Source organism: Pseudorasbora parva, chromosome 20 (assembly GCF_024679245.1).
Source record: "Pseudorasbora parva isolate DD20220531a chromosome 20, ASM2467924v1, whole genome shotgun sequence".
Classification (NCBI taxonomy): Eukaryota; Metazoa; Chordata; class Actinopteri; order Cypriniformes; family Gobionidae; genus Pseudorasbora; species Pseudorasbora parva.
In genome coordinates, this window is record NC_090191.1 from 18,109,856 (window position 1) to 18,131,379 (window position 21,524).

A 21,524-nucleotide genomic window follows, 5' to 3' on the forward strand; every position below is an offset into this window, starting at 1 on the left:
TAAACGCCAGGCCAAGCGGCGCTCCTGACGCGGACAGCTCAGAGATGGGCAGTTCTTTCCAGGAGACGGCAGCAGGGCCGCTCCTTCCCCCGGTGGAGGGCCGGGGGAGAATCTTTCGTTCCGCTGCCGCCCCCCGGGGTGGCAGCACCCTAATGTGGTTAAAGAAAGAACTGACAAACCCATCTCTGAGCACCCAGAGACCGGTGACGGCAGTGTGCGCCGCCCCCGGGCCACGCCGCTCTCGTCCCTCTCTGTCGCCAGCCCCCTCTCAGAGCAGACCCCAGTGGAACGCGAGTCCTTCCCTGGTCTCCTCTGTCAGGGCGCAGCCGTTACCGCCGCCCCGAGATGAAGTCCGGCTTCTACAGCCCTTACTTCATTGTACCGAAGAAATCCGGTGGGTTACGACCGATCCTGGACCTTCGCGTCCTGAACCGATCCCTTTACAGGCTTCCGTTCAGGATGTTGACTGCGAAACGCCTTTTCGAATGCGTTCGTCCATGCGATTGGTTTGCAGCGATCGACCTGAAGGACGCGTACTTCCATGTGTCCATCCTTCCGCGACACAGACCGTTCCTACGGTTTGCGTTCGAAGGGCGGGCATATCAGTATGCTGTACTACCATTCGGGCTAGCTCTGTCCCCTCGCGTCTTCACGAAGATTGTCGAGGCAGCCCTTGCGCCACTCAGGCAACAAGGGGTTCGCATCCTGAACTATCTCGACGACTGGCTCATACTGGGCCACTCTCGGGACCGGGTGTGCGAACACAGAGACCTGGTTCTCCACCACTTAGCTTGTTTGGGCCTTCGGGTCAACTGGGAGAAGAGCAAACTCTGCCCCGTGCAGAGGATCTCTTTTCTCGGTATGGAGATCGACTCGGTCGCCATGTGCGCGCAGCTTACCGGCTTGCGCGCGCAGTCGCTGCTGACTTGCCTCAGGCAGATAGAGAGCAAGAGTGCGGTTCCACTGAAACTGTTTCAGAGGCTCCTGGGGCATATGGCATCTGCAGCCGCGGTGACGCCGCTCGGATTGCTTCATATGAGACCGCTTCAGCACTGGCTTCGCGATCGAGTCCCGAGATGGGCATGGCAGTCTGGCACGCTCCGGGTCCCAGTGACCCAGGCCTGCAGACAGACACTCACCCAGTGGTCGAACCTCAGCTTTCTACGGGCAGGAGTGCCCTTAGAACGAGTTTCCCGGCATGTTGTTGTGTCCACAGATGCGTCCACCACGGGTTGGGGTGCCATGTGCAATGGACATGCAGCCGCCGGCTCTTGGTCAGAGAGCCAGAGCTGCCTGCATATCAATTGCCTCGAGTTGCTGGCAGTACGGTTCGCCCTGCACCGCTTCCGAGCGTTGCTGAATAGTCAGATCGGACAACACGGCCGTAGTAGCGTACATCAACCACCAGGGCGGTCTACGCTCCCGCCGCATGTCTCAACTCGCCCGCCATCTCGTTTTATGGAGTCAGAAGCGCCTGAGGTCCCTTCGTGCTGTCCATATCCCGGGGATCCTGAACCGTGCAGCCGACGAGCTCTCACGGGTCCAGCCAATCCCTGGGGAGTGGAGACTCCATCCCCAGTCGGTCCAGCTGATTTGGGATCAGTTCGGGGACGCACAGGTAGATCTGTTTGCCTCCCACGACTCGTCTCACTCCAGCCTGTTTTATTCCCTGACCGAGGGCACGCTCGGAACGGATGCACTGGCGCACAGCTGGCCGCGGGGCCTACGCAAGTATGCGTTTCCCCCAGTGAGCCTTCTTGCACGTGTTCTGTGCAAGGTCAGGGAGGACAAGGAGCAGGTCATCTTGGTCGCCCCGTACTGGCACGGCCGGACCTGGTTCCCAGAACTAGTGCTCCTTGCGACAGCCCCTCCCTGGCCAATTCCTCTGAGACAAGACCTACTCTCTCAGAGACGGGGGCACCCTGTGGCACCCGCGTTCCGATCTTTGGAACCTCCACGTGTGGCTCCTGGAAGGGACGCGGCAGGTTTGAGTATCCTACCACCTCCGGTGGTGGCTACCATCACTTCCGCTCGGGCCGAGTCCACGAGACAGGCCTATGCGTTGAAGTGGAACCTCTTCGTCAATTGGTGCTCTTCTCGCCAAGAAGACCCCTGGAAATGCCCGATCGGGTCTGTGCTCTCTTTCCTCCAGGAAGGGTTGGATCGAAGGCTGTCTCCATCCACCCTGAAGGTTTATGTGGCCGCTATCGCTGCCTACCATGACCTCCTGGACGGGAAAACGGTAAGTAAGCATGACCTGGTCATCAGGTTCCTGAGGGGTGCGAGGAGACTACATCCTCCTCGTGCTCCTCTCGTACCCTCTTGGGACCTCTCAGTAGTTCTAAGTGCTCTGCAGAGGGCCCCATTTGTGCCTTTGCGGTCAGTAGATGTTAAGTTCTTGTCTATGAAGACAGCGCTCCTGACTGCACTGGCCTCCATCAAGAGGGTAGGGGACCTGCAGGCATTTTCGGTTGACGAAGCGTGCCTGGAATTCGGGCCGGCCGACTCTCACGTGATCCTGAGACCCCGGCCTGGATATGTGCCCAAGGTTCCCACCACTCCGTTCAGAGACCAGGTGGTGAACCTGCAAGCACTGCCTTTGGAGGAGGCAGACCCAGCCTTGGCATTGCTCTGTCCAGTACGCGCCCTTCGCGCTTACGTAGACAGGACGCAGTGTTTCAGGACCTCAGACCAGCTCTTTGTCTGTTATGGTGGGAAGCTGAAAGGGAAGGCTCTCTCAAAGCAAAGGCTGTCTCACTGGATAGTGGACACCATTGTTTTGGCTTACCAGCAGCAGGGACGGGGTCAGGGCCCATTCCACCCGGAGTGTGGCCTCCTCTTGGGCTTTAGCACATGGCGCTCCGCTGACAGACATCTGCAGAGCTGCAGGCTGGGCGACACCAAACACATTCGCCAGGTTTTATAACCTCCGAGTGGAGCCTGTATCCGACTATGTACTCGCCTCTACAAGTGGCCGGTAATGGATTGGCTCAGGTGTCTTCGCTTGCTCGCCATTCCACTCCACGGACTGGATACGTGCGATATTCTTCTCAGGTGAGTTCCCCGAGAGCCCTGAGCTCCTCCAGCACTGACGACGCCGACGCCAGTAAGTCTGCCCTTAGCCCAGACACTCGTGTCCGGCCAGGTGCCCAATGTGCATGGTTCCCTTCCGGCGACCCCCACATGTGTATTTCCACCGTAAGCCTCCCTGAGCGGGTGTATTCCCTTGGCAACCTGCCACCTCCTGGGGTTAAAAATCCACCTTCGGCTGGTACCCCAGTGATCTTCCGTATGCAGCCCCCCGGGGTCATACGTGTATCCCTAAGTCCTCCCTACGGGTAGGCATCTTGGCGCATATCTCCTCCTGGAATATGCCTCCCAGTGTACCTTGGTATTCCTGCGTTAAGTAGAGGCCTTTGACCGTTCTAACTTGCATCAGGGCTCTCACGCTTGCGCAGGGCACTGGAAGACAGCGTTATTGCATTGGGACCCCCATTCGTCAGTCACTGACGTTACGTCGGAGTGACTGAACGAAAGGGAACGTCTCGGTTACGTATGTAACCCTCGTTCCCTGAGGAGGGAACGGAGACGTAACGTCCCGTTGCCACATCCGCTGTACCGCTGGAACGGAGTTCAACTTGGCTCCTCAGCAGGTAAAACATAATGCGATGATGCCAGCTACTTCCTTATATACCCACGTGGGTAGGCGGAGTTACGCATGCAAATCTCGCATGCCCATGGCATTGGCACTGCCATTGGGCGCTTTCTAGTCTCGGAGATGACAGGCTTCTAAGCGAAACCCCCATTCGTCAGTCACTGACGTTACGTCTCCGTTCCCTCCTCAGGGAACGAGGGTTACATACGTAACCAAGACGTTTCTTCAGTAGATCAAGGATGAGATTTTTTGACAAAAAAAAAAAAAGATTCTGACCTTGGATCCCATTAACTTAAAATTTCTATGAAAATAAATAGATTCCTTTTTGATGTTTTATAAGTTCTTCAAGGATGACCTTTTGAACTTATTTGTGGCCAAATAGTCTTTGAACTTGAACATTCTATACAGACTTTACGACTACCTGTTGATTCATCAGTAGGTAAAGGAAGACACTTTTTGACAAAAAAAAAGATTCTGACCCTAGATTCCATTAACTTGAACTTTCTATAAATATAAATAGATTCCTTCTGATGTTTTATTAGTTCTTTAAGGATGACCCTTTCAACTTATTTTTGGCAAATGAGTCTTTGAACTTGAACCTTCTTTGCAGACTTATGACTTTCTGTTGTTTTCTTCAGTAGATCAAGGATGAGATTTTTTGACAAAAAAAAAAAAAAAAAAGATTCTGACAAACGCATAGTGTGGAGGTAGCAGTTAACCCGCACCTCCGGCATCTGGTAATTTTGGGAACGAATTGGCCTGCGTTTAATAAATTATTGGAACACTTGTGTACGGATGCCTCTTGGGGGAAGGGGCGAGGGAAGGTGACGACGGTGCAGGTGGGGGAGGTGGATTCGGGACCTCCGGGAAACCTTCAGGGGGAACAGAGTGGTCTGAGTGGTCCCATTCTCTCGGACCATGATGACTTTCCCCTGGAGCAGTCCCGGGACAAGACGCTCAAAAACGCGTTCAATCAGGTCCGGTCCATCGACGGCCACCTCCTCCATCTGGACCGGCCGCTCACCTATCCACATTTTGCAGTGATAAAAGACCGGTTGTATCGGGTGACCCAAGACGCCCAGTCAAAGCAGGATACAACCCAGTTGTTAGTACCAAAAAGCCGCCGGGAAATGCTTTTCCAGGCGGCTCATGTGAATCCAATGGCCGGGCACTTAGGACAAACGGCAACATTAAACCGTCTAATGGCCCGTTTTTTTTGGCAGAGCATTCACGAGACTGTACACAGGTGGTGTGCGTCGTGTCGGGAATGTCAGTTGGTGAACCCACCGGCCACCCCAAAAGCACCATTGTGCCCCCTTCCGCTGATGGAGGTCCCCTTCGCGCGAATTGGGATGGACCTCATCGGGCCATTAGAGCGGTCAGCACGGGGACATCACTTTGCATTAGTCCTGGTGGACTATGCAACGCGATATCCCGAGGCAGTTCCGCTCCGCACTATTTCGGCGAAAAGTGTAGCGGGCGCGCTGTTCTCGTTAATTTCCCGGGTGGGAATTCCGAAAGAAATTCTCACCGATCAAGGCACGGCGTTTATGTCACGGACAATCCGCGAACTCTACGAATTGTTGGGCATTAAATCGATTCGCACCAGCGTCTATCACCCACAAACAGACGGGCTGGTGGAACGCTTTAATCGCACGGTGAAAGCCATGATTCGTAAGTTTGTGCACGAGGACGCCAAAAATTGGGATAAATGGCTAGAGCCCCTGTTATTCGCTGTCCGCAAGGTCCCCCAAGCCTCCACGGGGTTTTCCCCCTTCGAGCTGCTCTATGGGCGCCAGCCGCGGACGTCCTTAGGGAAGCGTGGGAGGACGGACCTTCTGCAAGCAAGAACGAAATTCAGTATGTCCTGGAGCTGAGAGCAAAACTCCACACTTTGGGGAGGTCACGGGAGGATTTGCTCCAGGCTCAGGACAGACAGAGACAGCTATATAACAGAGGCGCTAGGCTCCGTAAATTTACACCAGGAGAGAAGGTGCTTGTATTACTCCCTACCTCGAGCTCTAAATTACTAGCTAAGTGGCAAGGGCCGTCCGTGGTCACACGGCGAGTGGGAGATCTCGACTATGAGGTCATTCAGTCGGATTGGGACGGGGCACGTCAAATTTACCATCTCAACCTGTTAAAAAAGTGGGTGGAGACGGACGCAGTGATGCTAGCGACGGTGGTGAGTGGGGAGGAGGATCTCGGGCCAGAGGCGATCCAGAAAGCGCAATCTATCGCGCTGGCCCCTGGGGGAGATCACCTCTCGCCCTCGCAGCTCACTGACGTGAAACACTTAGAAGCAGAGTATGCGGACGTGTTCTCGCCCCTACCGGGTCGAACGGACCTCATTCAACACCACGTCGAGACCGAGCCGGGTGTGGTAGTTTGCAGCCGGCCGTACCGTTTACCTGAGCACAAAAAAAAGTGGTGCAGGAGGAATTAGCGGTATTTGCAGTAATTGCCGTGGAGAGACAGCACAAAAGCTGCTGCGGTAGGAGAGAGAGAGAGAGAGAGAGAGAGAGAGAGAGAGAGAGAGAGAGAGAGAGAGAGAGAGAGAGAGAGAGAGAGAGAGAGAGAGAGAGAGAGAGAGAGAGAGAGAGTCTGGACTGGGACTAGACACACAGCCTGAGCCTGAGCCTGAGCCTGAGAGAGGAAATTGTTTCTGAGCTGTGAGAGTTTTGAGAGACGGAGTTTTACGCCCTTGTGCGTGTTTATGTTTACCAGTTGCATTGTGAAAATAAATGTTTCTAGTCCCAGTCATACCGACCCCGCCTTCTTCCTTCCCCACAAGAAAGTTAAGAGCCACAAACCTCATTACAGCATACTAATAGATTTCTTCTGCTGTTTCATCTTTAGTTCAAGTATGAATAATGTTGAATATATACTTTTTGGGCAAGAATTACATTAAAAATATCATCCTTGAAGCACTAATGAAACGTCAGAAGGAATGTAATGTTCAGAAAGTTTAAGTTAATGGAATCTAGGGGCAGAATTTTTTTTTCAAAGACTCTTTTTCCAAATATATATTTAAAAAGTCAAACTCGAACTAAAGATGAAACAGAAGAAGTAATCTATATGTATGCATAGAAAGTTCAAGTTCATGGGAAGTTCAAGTTTAAATTTCAAGTTCATGGGGTCAGAAATTAATTTTTTTGTCGAAAAATTTCATCCTTGATCTACTGATGAAACAACTGAAAGTCATAAGTCTGTATAGAAGATTCAAGTTCAAAGACTATTTGGCCACAAATAAGTTAAAACGATCATCCTTAAAGCACTGATGAAGCATCAGAAGGAATCTATTTATATCTATGGAAAGTTCAAGTTCATGGAATCCAGGGCAGAACATTTTTCCAAAAGTCAAATTTGAACTTGGGATGAAACATCAGAAGGAATATATTAGTATATAGAAAGTTCAAGTTCAAAGACTATTTGGCCAAGAATTAGATCAAAAGGTCACCCTTAAAGCACTGATAAAGCATCATAAGGAATCTATGTATATGCATAGAAAATTCAATTTCATGGAATCCAGGGACAGAATTTTTTTTCCAAAAGTCATATTTAAACTTGGGATGAAACATATTAGAATATATAGAAAGTTCAAGTTCAAAGACTATTTGGCCAAGAATAAAATCAAAAGTTCATCCTTGAAGAACTAATAAAACATCAGAAGGAATCTATTTATATGTATAGAAAGTTCAAGTTCATGGAATCTAGGGGCAGAAAAAAATGTTCAAAAAGTTATATTTGAACTTCTCATAAAAAATCGGAAAGGCTACACGTTTACATTTAAATTTAAAGTTCAAAGACTCTTTTTCCAAAAAATATATTCAAAAAGCAATGATTAAACTAAAGATGAAACAGAAGAAGGAATCACGAGTATACATAGAAAGTTCAAATTCATGGGATCCGGAGTCAGAAAATATATTTTTTGTCAAAAAATGTCATCCTTGCTCTACTGATGAAACAACTGAAAGTCATAAGTCTGTATAGAAGATTCAAGTTCAAAGACTATTTGGCCACAAATAAGTTCAAAAGGTCATCCTTAAAGCACTGATGAAGCATCAGAAGGAATCTTTTTATATCTATGGAAAGTTCAAGTTCATGGAATCCAGGGCAGAACATTTTTCCAAAAGTCAAATTTGAACTTGAGATGAAACATCAGAAGGAATATATTAGTATATATAGAAAGTTCAAGTTCAAAGACTATTTGGCCAAGAATAAAATCAAATGTTCATCCTTGAAGAACTAATAAAACATCAGAATAAATCTATTTATATGTATAGAAAGTTCAAGTTCATGGAATCTAGGGGCAGAAATTTTTTTTCAAATAGTTATAAATCAAAGAAAGCCTATATGTGTAAACATCAGAAATAATCTATTTATATGTATAGAAAGAAATTTCAAGATCAAATTTTTTGGCCAAGAATAGGATCAAAAGTTCATCCTTGAAAAACTAATAAAACATCAGAAGGAATTTATATATATATATATATATATATATATATATATATATATATATATATATATATATATATATATATATATATATATATATATATATATATATATATATATATATATATATATATATATATATATATTAGTATATACAGAAAGTTCAAGTTCAAAGACTATTTGGCCAAGAATAAAATTAAAAGTTCATCCTTGAAGAACTAATAAAACATCAGAAGAAATCTATTTATATGTATAGAAAGTTCAAGTCCATGGAATCTAGGGGCAGAAAAAAATGTTCAAATAGTTATAAATCAAAGAAAGCCTATAGGTGTAAACATCAGAAAGAATCTATTTATATGTATAGAAAGCTCCCCAGTGAACAAGTTTTTTCGCATGCAATGCAATGCAAAAGCACTCATTTTTTTCAATGCACAAAGGGCTTTTGTATGCATGCATGCAAGTCTTCAATGCACAAGTTTTTTCGTATGCAATGCAAAAGCACTAATCTTGTCATTACACCCTGAATTCTTATATGCAATGCACGTTTTTGCATGCTAGGTAATGCAAAAGCATTAATATCTTCAGCGCTAATATCTTCAATGCATGAAGAGTTCAATGCAATACAAAAGCACTAATCTCTTCATTGCACAAGTTTTTTTCGTATGCAATGCAAACGAACTAATCTCTTAATACACAGTGAGATCTTATATGCAATATAATGCAATGTAAAGTTTTTTGTATTGCATGCATGCAAAAGACTTCAAGCCGCAAGTTTTTTCGTATGCAATGCAATGCAAAAGCGCTAATATCTCAATGCATGAAGAGTTCAATGCAATGCAAAAGCTCTAATCTCTTCATTGCACAAGTTTTTTCGTATGCAATGCAAACAAACTAATCTCTTAATACACAGTGAGATCTTATATGCAATATAATGCAATGTAAAGTTTTTTGTATTGCATGCATGCAAAAGACTTTCAAGCCGCAAGTTTTTTCGTATGCAATGGAATGCAAAAGCGCTAATATCTTCAATGCACGACGAGTTCTATGCAATGCGAAAGCACGATCTCTTCGATGCACAGCAAGTTTTTGTAAACAATGCAATGCAAAATACTAATCTCCTCATTGCACAAGTTTTTTCATATGCAATGCAAATGAACCGTGAGATCTTGTATGAAATGTAATGCAATGTAAAGTTTTTTTCATTTTTTTCAATGCACAAAGGGTTTTTGTATGCATGCATGCAAGCCTTCAATGCACGAGTTTTTTCGTATGCAATGCAAAAGCACTAATCTTTTCATTACACCCTGAATTCTTATATGCAATCCAATGCAAAAGCGCTAATATCTTCAATGCGTAACGAGTTATTTTATGCAATGCAATGCAAAATATATTCAGTGCACAACGAATTATTTCATGCAAAGCAATAAAAAAGTACTTATTTCTTCAATGCGCAACCAGTTCTTATTTCAGTGCAATGCAAATGCTCTGATTTCTTCAATGCACAAAGGGTTTTTTATACAATGCATGCAAAATTCTTCAGTCCACGAGTTTTTTTTTTCATTTCTTTGCAAAGCGATGAAATGCAAAAGCCCTAATCTCTTCAATGTACAACGTGTTAATTATATGCATTGCCTTTAACAGGAAACCACATTCGACCTGTAGGATTGAAGTGCATTGATGTGGATTCTGACTAATTCCTATCCTGTGCATTCTGACTAATTCCTATTTATAAAAGGTTCAATAAATATATTCAATAGTTAAATATGGAACATTTTCTAGCTAATGTATTATCTGAATGTATGAATGTTTAGACTGTTCTGTTAGAATTTTTAGTTACAATTGGGACTCAGAGACTTCTTATATTTCAGCAATGGTTCAAAATGAAATTTTGAAATACAGGCCTTATTAACACATTCCTTCTATGCATACATACATACTTATGTCTTTCTGTTGTTTCTTCAGTAGATCAAGGATGAGATTTTTTGACAAAAAAAAAAAAGATTCTGACCCTGTATCCCATGAACTTGAACTTTCTATGCATATAAATAGATTCCTTCTGATCTTTTATTAGTTCTTCAAGGATGACCTTTTTGAACTTATTTGTGGCCAAATAGTCTTTGAACTTGAACATTCTATACAGACTTAATGACTAACTGTTGTTCCATCAGTAGGTCAAGGACGACATTTTTTGACAAAAAAAAAAAAAAAAGATTCTGACCCTAGATTCCATGAACTTGAACTTTCTATGCTTATAAATAGATTCCTTCTGATGTTTTATTAGTTCTTCAAGGATGACCCTTTGAACTTATTTTTGGCCAAAGAGTCTTTGAACTTGAACCTTCTTTACAGACTTATGACTTTCTTTTGTTTTCTTCAGTAGATCAAGGATGAGATTTTTTGACCAAAAAAAGATTCTGACCCTGAATCCCATGACCTTGAATTATCTCTGCATATAAATAGATTCCTTCTGATGCAGTGGTTCAAAGATGACCTATTGAACTTATTTGTGGCCAAAAGGTCTTTGAACTTGAACATTCTATACAGACTTTATGACACTGTTGTTTCATCAGTAGGTCAAGGAAGACATTTTTGGACAAAAAAATAAAATAAAAATTCTGCCCCTAAGTTCCATGAACTTGAACTATCTATATATATATAAATAGACTGCTTCTGATGTTTTCTTAGTTCTTCAGGGATGGCCCTTTGAACTTATTTTTGGCCAAAGAGTCTTTGAAGTTGAACCTTCTTTACAGACTTATGTCTTTCTGTTGTTTCTTCAGTAGATCAAGGATGAGATTTTTTGACAAAAAAAAAAAAAAAAGATTCTGACCCTGGATCCCATGAAATTGAACTTTCTATGAAAATAAATAGATTCCTTTTGATGTTTTATTAGTTCTTCAAGGATGACATTTTGAACTTATTTGTGGCCAAATAGTCTTTGAACTTGAACATTCTATACAGACTTTATGACTACCTGTTGTTTCATCAGTAGGTGAAGGAAGACATTTTTTGACAAAAAAAGATTCTAACCCTGAATCCCATGAACTTGAACTATCTCTGCATATAAATAGATTCCTTCTGATGCAGTGGTTCAAAGATAACCTTTTGAACTTATTTGTGGCCAATGAGTCTTTGAACTTGAGCATTCTATACAGACTTTATGTCTTTCTGTTATTTCTTCATTAGATCAAGTAGGAGATTTTTTGACCCCCAAAAAAATTCTGGCCCTGAATCCCATGAACTTGAACATTCTATGCATATAAATAGATTCCTTCTGATGGAGTGGTTCAAAGATGACCTTTTGAACTTATTTGTGGCCAAAACAGTCTTTGAACTTGAACCTTCTTTCAGACTTATGACTTTATGTTGTTTTCTTCAGTAGATCAAGAATGAGATTTTTTGACCAAAAAAAAAAAATTTCTGACCCTGAATCCCATGAACTTGAACATTCTATGCATATAAATAGATTCCTTCTGATGGAGTGGTTCAAAGATGACCTTTTGAACTTATTTGTGGCCAAAACAGTCTTTGAACTTGAACCTTCCTACAGACTTATGACTTTATGTTGTTTTCTTCAGTAGATCAAGAATGAGATTTTTTGACCAAAAAAAGATTCTGATACTGAATCCCATGAGCTTGAACGTTCTCTGCATATAAATAGATTCCTTCTGATGCAGTGGTTCAAGGATGACCCATTGAACTTATTTGTGGCCAAAAAGTCTTTGAACTTGAACATTCTATACAGACTTAATGACTAACTGTTTTTCCACCAGTAGGTCAAGGACGACATTTTTGGACAAAAAAAAAAAAAAAAGATTCTGAACCTAGATCCCATGAACTTGAACTTTCTATACATATACATAGATTCCTTCTGATGCTTCATCAGTGCTTTAAGGATGACCTTTTGATCTTATTTTTGGCCAAATTGTCTTTGAACTTAAACTTTCTATATTAACTAATATATTCCTTCTGATGTTTCATCCCAAGTTCAAATATGACTTTTGGAAAAAAATTCTGTCCCTGGATTCCATGCATACATATAGATTCCTTCATCTGTTTCATCTTTTGCTCAATTCAGTTGTTTCATCAGTAGAGCAAGGATGACATTTTTTGACAACAAAATTAATTTCTGACTCCGGATCCCATGAACTTGAACTTTCTATGCATACATATTGATTCCTTCTTCTGTTTCATCTTTGGTTCAAGCATGGCTTTTTGAATATATTTTTGGACAAAGAGTCTTTAATCTTTACATTTAAATTTACATGTATAGGCTTTCCGATTTTTTATCAGAAGATCAAATATGACTTTTTGAAAAAAAAAAATCTGCCCCTAGATTCCATGAACTTGAACTTTCTATACATATAAATAGATTCCTTCTGATGTTTTAATAGTTCTTCAAGGATGACCCTCTGAACTTATTTTTGGCCAATGAGTCTTTGAACTTGAACATTCTTTACAGACTTATGACTTTCTGTTGTTTTCTTCAGTAGATCAAGGATGAGATTTTTTGACAAAAAAAAAAAAAAAAAAAAAAAAAGATTCTGACCCTGGATCCCATGAACTTGAACTTTCTCTGCATATAAATAGATTCTGATCCAGTGGTTCAAGGATGACATTTTGAACTTATTTGTGGCCAAATAGTCTTTGAACTTGAACATTCTATACAGACTTTATGACTACATGTTGTTTCATATGTAGTTCAAGGATGACATTTTGTGACAAAAAAATTAAAATAAATTCTGAATGCATACTAATAGATTTCTTCTGCTGTTTCATCTTTAGTTCAAGTATGAATAATGTTGAAGAAATTCTTTTTGGGCAAGAATTAGATAAAAAATCATCCTTGAAGCACTAATGAAACGTCAGAAGGAATGTAATGTACAGAAAGTTCAAGTTAATGGAATCTAGGGGCAGATTTTTTTTTCCAAAGACTCTTTGTCCAAAAATATATTTAAAAAGTCACACTCGAACTAAAGATGAAACAGAAGAAGGAATCTATATGAATGCATAGAAAGTTCAAGTTCATGGGATCCGGAGTCAGAAATTAATGTTTTTGTCAAAAAATGTTATCCTTGCTCTACTGATGAATCAACTGAAAGCCATAAGTCTGTATAGAAGATTCAAGTTCAAAGACTATTTGGCCACAAATAAGTTCAAAAGGTCATCCTTAAAGAACTAATAAACCATCAGATGGAATATATTTAAATGTATAAAAAAAAATCTAAGTTCATGGAATCCAGGGACAGAACATTTTTCCAAAAGTCATATTTGAACTTGGGATGAAACATCAAAATAAATATATTCGAATATATAGAAAGTTCAAGTTCAAAGACTATTTGGCCAAAAATAAGATCAAATGTGCTTCTTTGAAGAACTAATAAAACATCAGAAAGAATCTATTTATATGTATAGAGTTCAAGTTCATGGAATCTAGTATGGCAATCCTCTCTGGGCACACTCGTTCTTGTCTAATCTCGGAAGTTCAGCAGGGTCTCGGGGACTCCTAGAACTTAGATGGGAAACGCACTCATTTTCATTAACCCTGAATTCTCATATGCAATGCAAAAGCGCTAATATCTTCAATATGCAACGAGTTATTTTATGCAATGCAAAGCAAAAGCCCTATCTCTTCGATGCACAGCAAGTTTTTGCATGCTTATGCACAAATCTCCCCAGTGCACAAATTTCTTCGCATGCAATGCAATGCAAAAGCACTCATTTTTTCAATGCACAAAGGGTTTTTGTATGCATGCATGCAAGTCTTCAATGCACGTGTTTTTTCGTATGCCATGCAAAAGCACTAATCTTTTCATTACACCCTGAATTCTCATATGCAATGCAATGCAAAAGCGCTAATATCTTCAATGTGCGTTATTTTATGCAATGCAAAGCAAAAGCACTATCGCTTCGATGTACAGCAAGTTTTTGCATGCTATGTAATGCAAAAGCATTAATCTCCTCAGTACAAGTTTTTTTCGTATGCAATGCAAAAGCACTAATCTCCCCACTGCACAAGTTTTTTCGTATGCAATGCAATGCAAAAGGACTAATCTCCTCAGTACGAAATGTTTTCATTGCACGAAATTTCAATGCAAAGTCACTTATTTCTTCAATGCGCAACGAGTTCTTATATGCAATGCAATGCAAAAGCGCTAATATCTTCAATGCATAACGAGTTCTATGCAATGCACTAATCTCTTCATTGCACAAGTTTTTTCGTATGCAATGCAAACAACTAATCTCTTTAATGCACAGTGAGATCTTATATGCAATGTAAAGTTTTTTTCAATGTAAAGTTCTTTGTATTGCATGCATGCAAAAGACTTTACTGCAATTTTTTCGTATGCAATGCAATGCAAAAGCGCTAATATCTTCAATGCACGACGAGTTCTTTGCAATGCAAAAGCACGATCTCTTCGATGCAGAGTTTTTTCGTATGCAATGCAAAAGCAATAATATTTAATTGCACAGCGAATTCTTATATACAATGCAAAAGCACTTCAATGCACAACGAGTTATTTCATGCAACTGAATGCAAAAATCTCTTCGATGCACAGCAAGTTTTTGGATGCAATGCAATGCAAAACCAATAATCTCCAGTGCACAAGTTTTTTCGAATGCAATGCAATGCAATGCAAAAGCACTCATTTTTTCATTGCACAAAGGGTTTTTGTATGCATGAATGCAAGTCTTCAATGCACGAGTTTTTTCGTATGCAATGCAAAAGCACTAATCTTATCATTACACCCTGAATTCTCATATGCCATGCAATGCAATGCAATGCAATGCAATGCAAAAGCACTATCTCTTCGCTGCACATCAAGTTTTTGCATGCCATGTAATGCAAAAGCATTAATCTCCTCAGTGCACAAGTTTTATCTCATGCAATGCAATGCAAAAGCACTCATTTTTTCAATGCACATATAGTTTTTGTATGCATGTCTTCAATGCACGAGTTTTTTTGTATGCAATGCAAAAGCACTCATTTTCATTAACCCTGAATTCTCATATGCAATGCAAAAGCGCTAATATCTTCAATATGCAACGAGTTATTTTATGCAATGCAAAGCAAAAGCCCTATCTCTTCGATGCACAGCAAGTTTTTGCATGCTTATGCACAAATCTCCCCAGTGCACAAATTTCTTCGCATGCAATGCAATGCAAAAGCACTCATTTTTTCAATGCACAAAGGGTTTTTGTATGCATGCATGCAAGTCTTCAATGCACGTGTTTTTTCGTATGCCATGCAAAAGCACTAATCTTTTCATTACACCCTGAATTCTCATATGCAATGCAATGCAAAAGCGCTAATATCTTCAATGTGCGTTATTTTATGCAATGCAAAGCAAAAGCACTATCGCTTCGATGTACAGCAAGTTTTTGCATGCTATGTAATGCAAAAGCATTAATCTCCTCAGTACAAGTTTTTTTCGTATGCAATGCAAAAGCACTAATCTCCCCACTGCACAAGTTTTTTCGTATGCAATGCAATGCAAAAGGACTAATCTCCTCAGTACGAAATGTTTTCATTGCACGAAATTTCAATGCAAAGTCACTTATTTCTTCAATGCGCAACGAGTTCTTATATGCAATGCAATGCAAAAGCGCTAATATCTTCAATGCATAACGAGTTCTATGCAATGCACTAATCTCTTCATTGCACAAGTTTTTTCGTATGCAATGCAAACAACTAATCTCTTTAATGCACAGTGAGATCTTATATGCAATGTAAAGTTTTTTTCAATGTAAAGTTCTTTGTATTGCATGCATGCAAAAGACTTTACTGCAATTTTTTCGTATGCAATGCAATGCAAAAGCGCTAATATCTTCAGTGCATAAAGAGTTCTATGCAATGCAAAAGCACAAATCTCTCATTGCACAAGTTTTTTCGTATGCAACGCAAAGTCACTTATTCCTTCAATGCGCAACAAGTTCTTATATGCAATGCAATGCAAAATCACTATCTTCAATGCCAACGAGTTATTTTATGCAATGCAATGTAAAAGCATTAATATCTTCAATGCATGACGAGTTCAATGCAATGCAAAATCACTAATCTCCCCAGTGCACAAGTTTTTTCGCATGCAATGCAGTGCAAAAGCACTCATTTTTTCAATGCACAAAGGGTTTTTGTCGTATGCAATGCAAAAGCACTAATCTTTTCATTCACCCTGAATTCTTATATGCAATGCAAATTTTTGCATGCTATGTAATGCAAAAGCATTAATCTCCTCAGTACAAGTTTTTTTCGTATGCAATGCAAACGAACTAATCTCTTTAATGCACAGTGAGATCTTATATGCAATGTAATGCAATGTAAAGTTTTTTGTATTGCATGCATGCAAAAGACTTCAAGCCGCAAGTTTTTTCGTATGCAATGCAATGCAAAAGCGCTAATATCTTCAATGCACGACGAGTTCTATGCAATGCAAAAGCACGATCTCTTCGATGCACAGCAAGTTTTTGTAAGCAATGCAATGCAAAATCACTATCTTCAATGCCAACGAGTTATTTTATGCAATGCAATGTAAAAGCGCTAATATTTTCAATGCATGACGAGATCTATGCAATGCAAAACACTAATCTCCTCATTGCACAAGTTTTTTCGTATGCAATGCAGTGCAAAAGGACTAATCGCGTCATTGCACGAAATGTTTCCTATGCGATGCAAATCAATGCAAAAGCGCTAATATGTTAATTGCGCAACAATTTCTTTGTGCAATGCAATGCAAAATATATTCAGTGCACGAGTTATTTCATGCAATGCAATGAAAAAGTACTTATTTCTTCAATGCGCAACGAGTTCTTATTTCAGTGCAATAAAAGTGCTCTGATTTCTTCAATGCACAAAGGGTTTTTTTAAACATTTTTTTTACACATTACACATTTTTTTATGCAAAATTCTTCAGTGCACGAATTTTTTTCGTATGCGATGCAAAGCGATGAAATGCAAAAGCCCTAACTCTTCATTGATGTGGATTATGACTAATTCCTATTCCACAGAAGGTTCAATAAATGTATCCAATAGTTAAATATGGAACATTTTCTAGCTAATGTATTATCTGAATGTATGAATGTTTAGACAGTTACAGTTGGGACTCACAGACTTCTTATGATATTTCAGCAGCGGTTCAAGAATGAAATTTTGAAATACAGGCCAACAAAAACTTTGAACATTAAATTTGTATACAGAATTTATTTCCATTTATTAACGTTGTATGTTTCATCAGTAGGTCAAGTATGAATTGAATATATTATTTCATGCACTCGTACATAGCCAAATAGTTTTTGAACTTTAAATGTTTAAACAGACTTAAATAAGACTAGTTTATCCTCCGTCTTATTTTTCAAACTGAGTATAGTCTATATTTAATATTTGACCTATTAAACACTGGAAAGGAATCCTACATATTTGACTTTTTATACATACTTTTTCTGATGTTCATGTATGATTTTTCAAGTTTTGGCCAAAGAGTCTTGTAACTTGAACTTTCTAATATAAAATTTAAATACAGAATTATGACTTTTAGATGTTTGATCCGTAGGTTCTTTTGAACTTATTTTTGGCCAAATAGTCTTTGAACTTAACATTCTATACAGACTTTATAACTACCTGTTGTTTCATCAGTAGGTCAAGGGAGACATTTTTTGAGGAAAAAAAAAATTCTGACCCTAAATTCTTGAACTTGAACTATCTATACATACAAATAGACTCCTTCTGATGTTCTATTAGTTCTTCAAGTATGACCCTTGGAACTTATTTTTTGGCCAAAGAATCTTTGAACTTGAACCTTCTTTACAGACTTATGACTTTCTGTTGTTTCTTTAGTAGATCAAGGATGATATTTTTGACAAAAAATAATAATTTTTGTCTCCGGATCCCAAGAACTTGAACTTTCTATGCATAATAACAAATTCCTTCTTCTGTTTCATCTTTAGTTCAACTATGACTTTTTTAATTTATGTTTGGACGCAGAGTCTTTGAACTTTAAATTTAAATTCACACTTATAGGCTTTCTGATTTTTTATCAGAAGTTCAAATATGACTTTTTGAAAAAAAAATTCTGCCTCTGGATTCCATGAACTTGAACTTTCTATACATATAAATAGAATCCGTCTGATGCAGTGGTTCAAGGAGGACCTATTGAACTTATTTTTGGCCAATGAGTCTTTGAACTTGAACCTTCTTTACAGACTTGTGACTTTCTGTTGTTTTCTTCAGTAGATCAAGGATGAGATTTTTTGACAAAAAAGAAAAGAAAAAAAGATTCTGACCCTGGATCCCATGAACTTGAATTTTCTACGCATATAAAAAGATTCTGATGCAGTGGTTCAAAGATGACCTTTTGAACTTATTTGTGGCCAAATAGTCTTTGAACTTGAACATTCTATACAGACTTTAATGACTACCTGTTGTTTTATCAGTAGGTAAAGAACAACATTTTTTGACAAAAAAATAAAAAAATTCTGAACCTAGATTCCATGAACTTGAAATTTCTATACATATAAATAGATTCCTTCTGATGTTTTATTAGTTCATCAAGAATGCCCCTTTGAACTTATTTTTGGCCAGAGTCTTTGAACTTGAACCTTCTTTACAGACTTATGACTTTCTGTTGTTTTCTTCAGTAGATCAAGGATGAGATTTTTTGACAAAAAAGAAAGAAAAAGATTCTGACCCTGGATCCCATGAACTTGAACGTTCTATGCATATAAATAGATTCTGATGCAGTGGTTCAAGGATGACCCTTTGAACTTATTTTTGGACAAATAGTCTTTGAACTTGAACCTTCTTTACAGACTTATGACTTTCTGTTGTTTCATCAGTAGATCAAGGATGACATTTTTTGACCATAAAAAAAAAAAATATTCTGACTCCGGATCCCATGAACTTGAACTTTCTATGCATAATAACAGATTCCTTATTCTGTTTCATCTTTAGTTCAAGTATGACTTTTTTAATATATTTTTGGACACAGAGTCTTTGAACTTTAAATTTAAATGTACACTTATAGGCTTTCTGATTTTTTTTATTTATCAGAAGTTCAAATATGACTTTTTGAAAAAAAATCTGGATTCCATGAACTTGAACTCTAACACAGTAAGATCTAGAGGCAAAGACGTTGAAAAGAAAACGTCACCCAGTCTGGTTAACTTTGTAATTGCAAAATAATTAACTCCGTCGCTTTACTGAATAAGTAAGTAAGTAAGCTTTATTTCTATAGCACTTTTCACAGACAAAAGGTCACAAAGTGCTTTACAAAACTAAAATATGCACATAAAAGATATACACATACACATAACATACATATATACATAAAAACATACAAAACCATCATTGCTAATTAAATGCTTGTCTAAAAAGATGCATCTTAAGGTGTTTTTTAAAAATTTCCACAGAGTCCAAAGCTCTCAAGGCTAATAGAGAGTTCCAGAGCCTTGGAGCCACTACACAGAAGGCCCGGTCACCTCTTGTTTTAAAACGTGTTCTAGGAACAGTTAAAAGGTCTTGGCCTAAAGACCGCAAAGAGCAACCAGAATTGTATACATGCAGTATATCCTGGATATAAGAGGTAGCTTGAACATGCAAGGTGCTGTAAGTAATGGTTAAAATTTTAAACTGTACTCTAAAATTAATTGGAAGCCAATGTAGAGCCTTAAGTAAAGTTGTAGTATGTGTTCACCTGTTGGTCTTATTCAAAAGTCTTGTAGTTGCATTCTGTACCACTTGCAATTTGTCCATGGAGGATTTGTTTAAACAATTGTACAATACATTACAAAAGTCGAGACGAGAGGAAGTAATAATAAGAGACAAACATCAGCCACACTGTAAAAGCCAATAGTAATTCTTACTTAGACTTTTTAATTAACTTTACTTAATGTCCAATAACTTGTTGAACTTACTTTTTTTTAAAAAGTAATCTGAACTATTTGCATGCTAATGCATATGTTACTCAGAAAACCCAAGTAAACATTACTTGACTGGTTTGAGAACATTTTGCCAAAGCAAAAAAAAAAAAAAAAAAAAGGTGGCCTGGCAAAAGGTTGAGGTGGGGCAATTCTTAATAGACTTTTGCCTCATTTCCTCCACTTCTGCAGGCATCGTTCTTCTTAGTTGCATTCACTCATTTTCCAGTCATCTAGAATGTTATTGACTAAACAACTTTGGGAAAAATACTTTGGGAAAGCGTCACATAAGCTCACTTCATAAATTTATGTTGATTTCCTAAAATTTCTCACCATTATGGTGATCAGTGTTCCCTTTGGTTTGGTACTTGGAACTTAATCAATATTACTGTAAATCTCTTCCTACTGATGCAGCAATGCAACATGAAATCACAGTTATCTGATTTCAAAGGAAGGGAAGTAATATTTTTATTACTTTACTTTTTTATTACTTTATTATATATATATATATATATATATATATATATATATATATATATATATATATATATATATATACATACATACATACACACACATGTATATATATATATATATATATATATATATATATATATATATATATACACACATATATATATATAAAAATGCAATGCCAGTTAATGATCTATTAATATTTAATTGCTAATACTTATGACAAACTTTAATTGTGTTGATATAATGCTTTTATATTTGTGACAATATCTAACTGACCATGCTTGAGTCACACACAGACTTTAACATTCAGCATGCAAAACACAACAATGGTAAAACTATTTTTTTTAACACTTAATAAGACATTTAAAAGTTCCTTTGCTGTCATTATTGGGGTTATACTGATAAAAGACAGCAAATAAAATGGTCAAATAAAGCCAAAAATAATAAAACAAAGTTACGATTGCCCTGTGATTAATTTATTCGTTCTGCAATGCATTTCTTTTATGGTGCTTTCTTTACTCTTATCTGAATATTAAATTAACTTCAGTTTTCCCTTTAAGTTTGCTTTGCAAAAATAAGGCAATCGGTTTCCAAACTTTTTTAAAGTAAACTGAACTTGTCAGAATTTACAGTGCAATTATCTTTATAAAGGTTTATTTCTTGCAAGAAAGAGCCACAGTCAACACAGTCATCAGTGCCTGCATCGAGTGTGAACTGAAGACATAACCATTGTCAAAACAATCCTTCTCAGTAGTTTTCCACACATGGTAAGAGTGTTAAGCATAGCACAGAAGTGTCCTGCATGGCAGAGACTCATGAATACAAACACTCCAAATAATCAATATTCTTCAATGATTACAAATTTCCATCACAATTCCCCCTTTTTATCAAACCTGATAATCTTACAAGAAAATTAAAACATATAAATAAACTTAAAACTTAAACTTAAAACTTCTAAAACTGATTACATTGATCAAAACACAAGCAAAACTTAAAAATTAAAAATTAAATGTTAAAACTAATT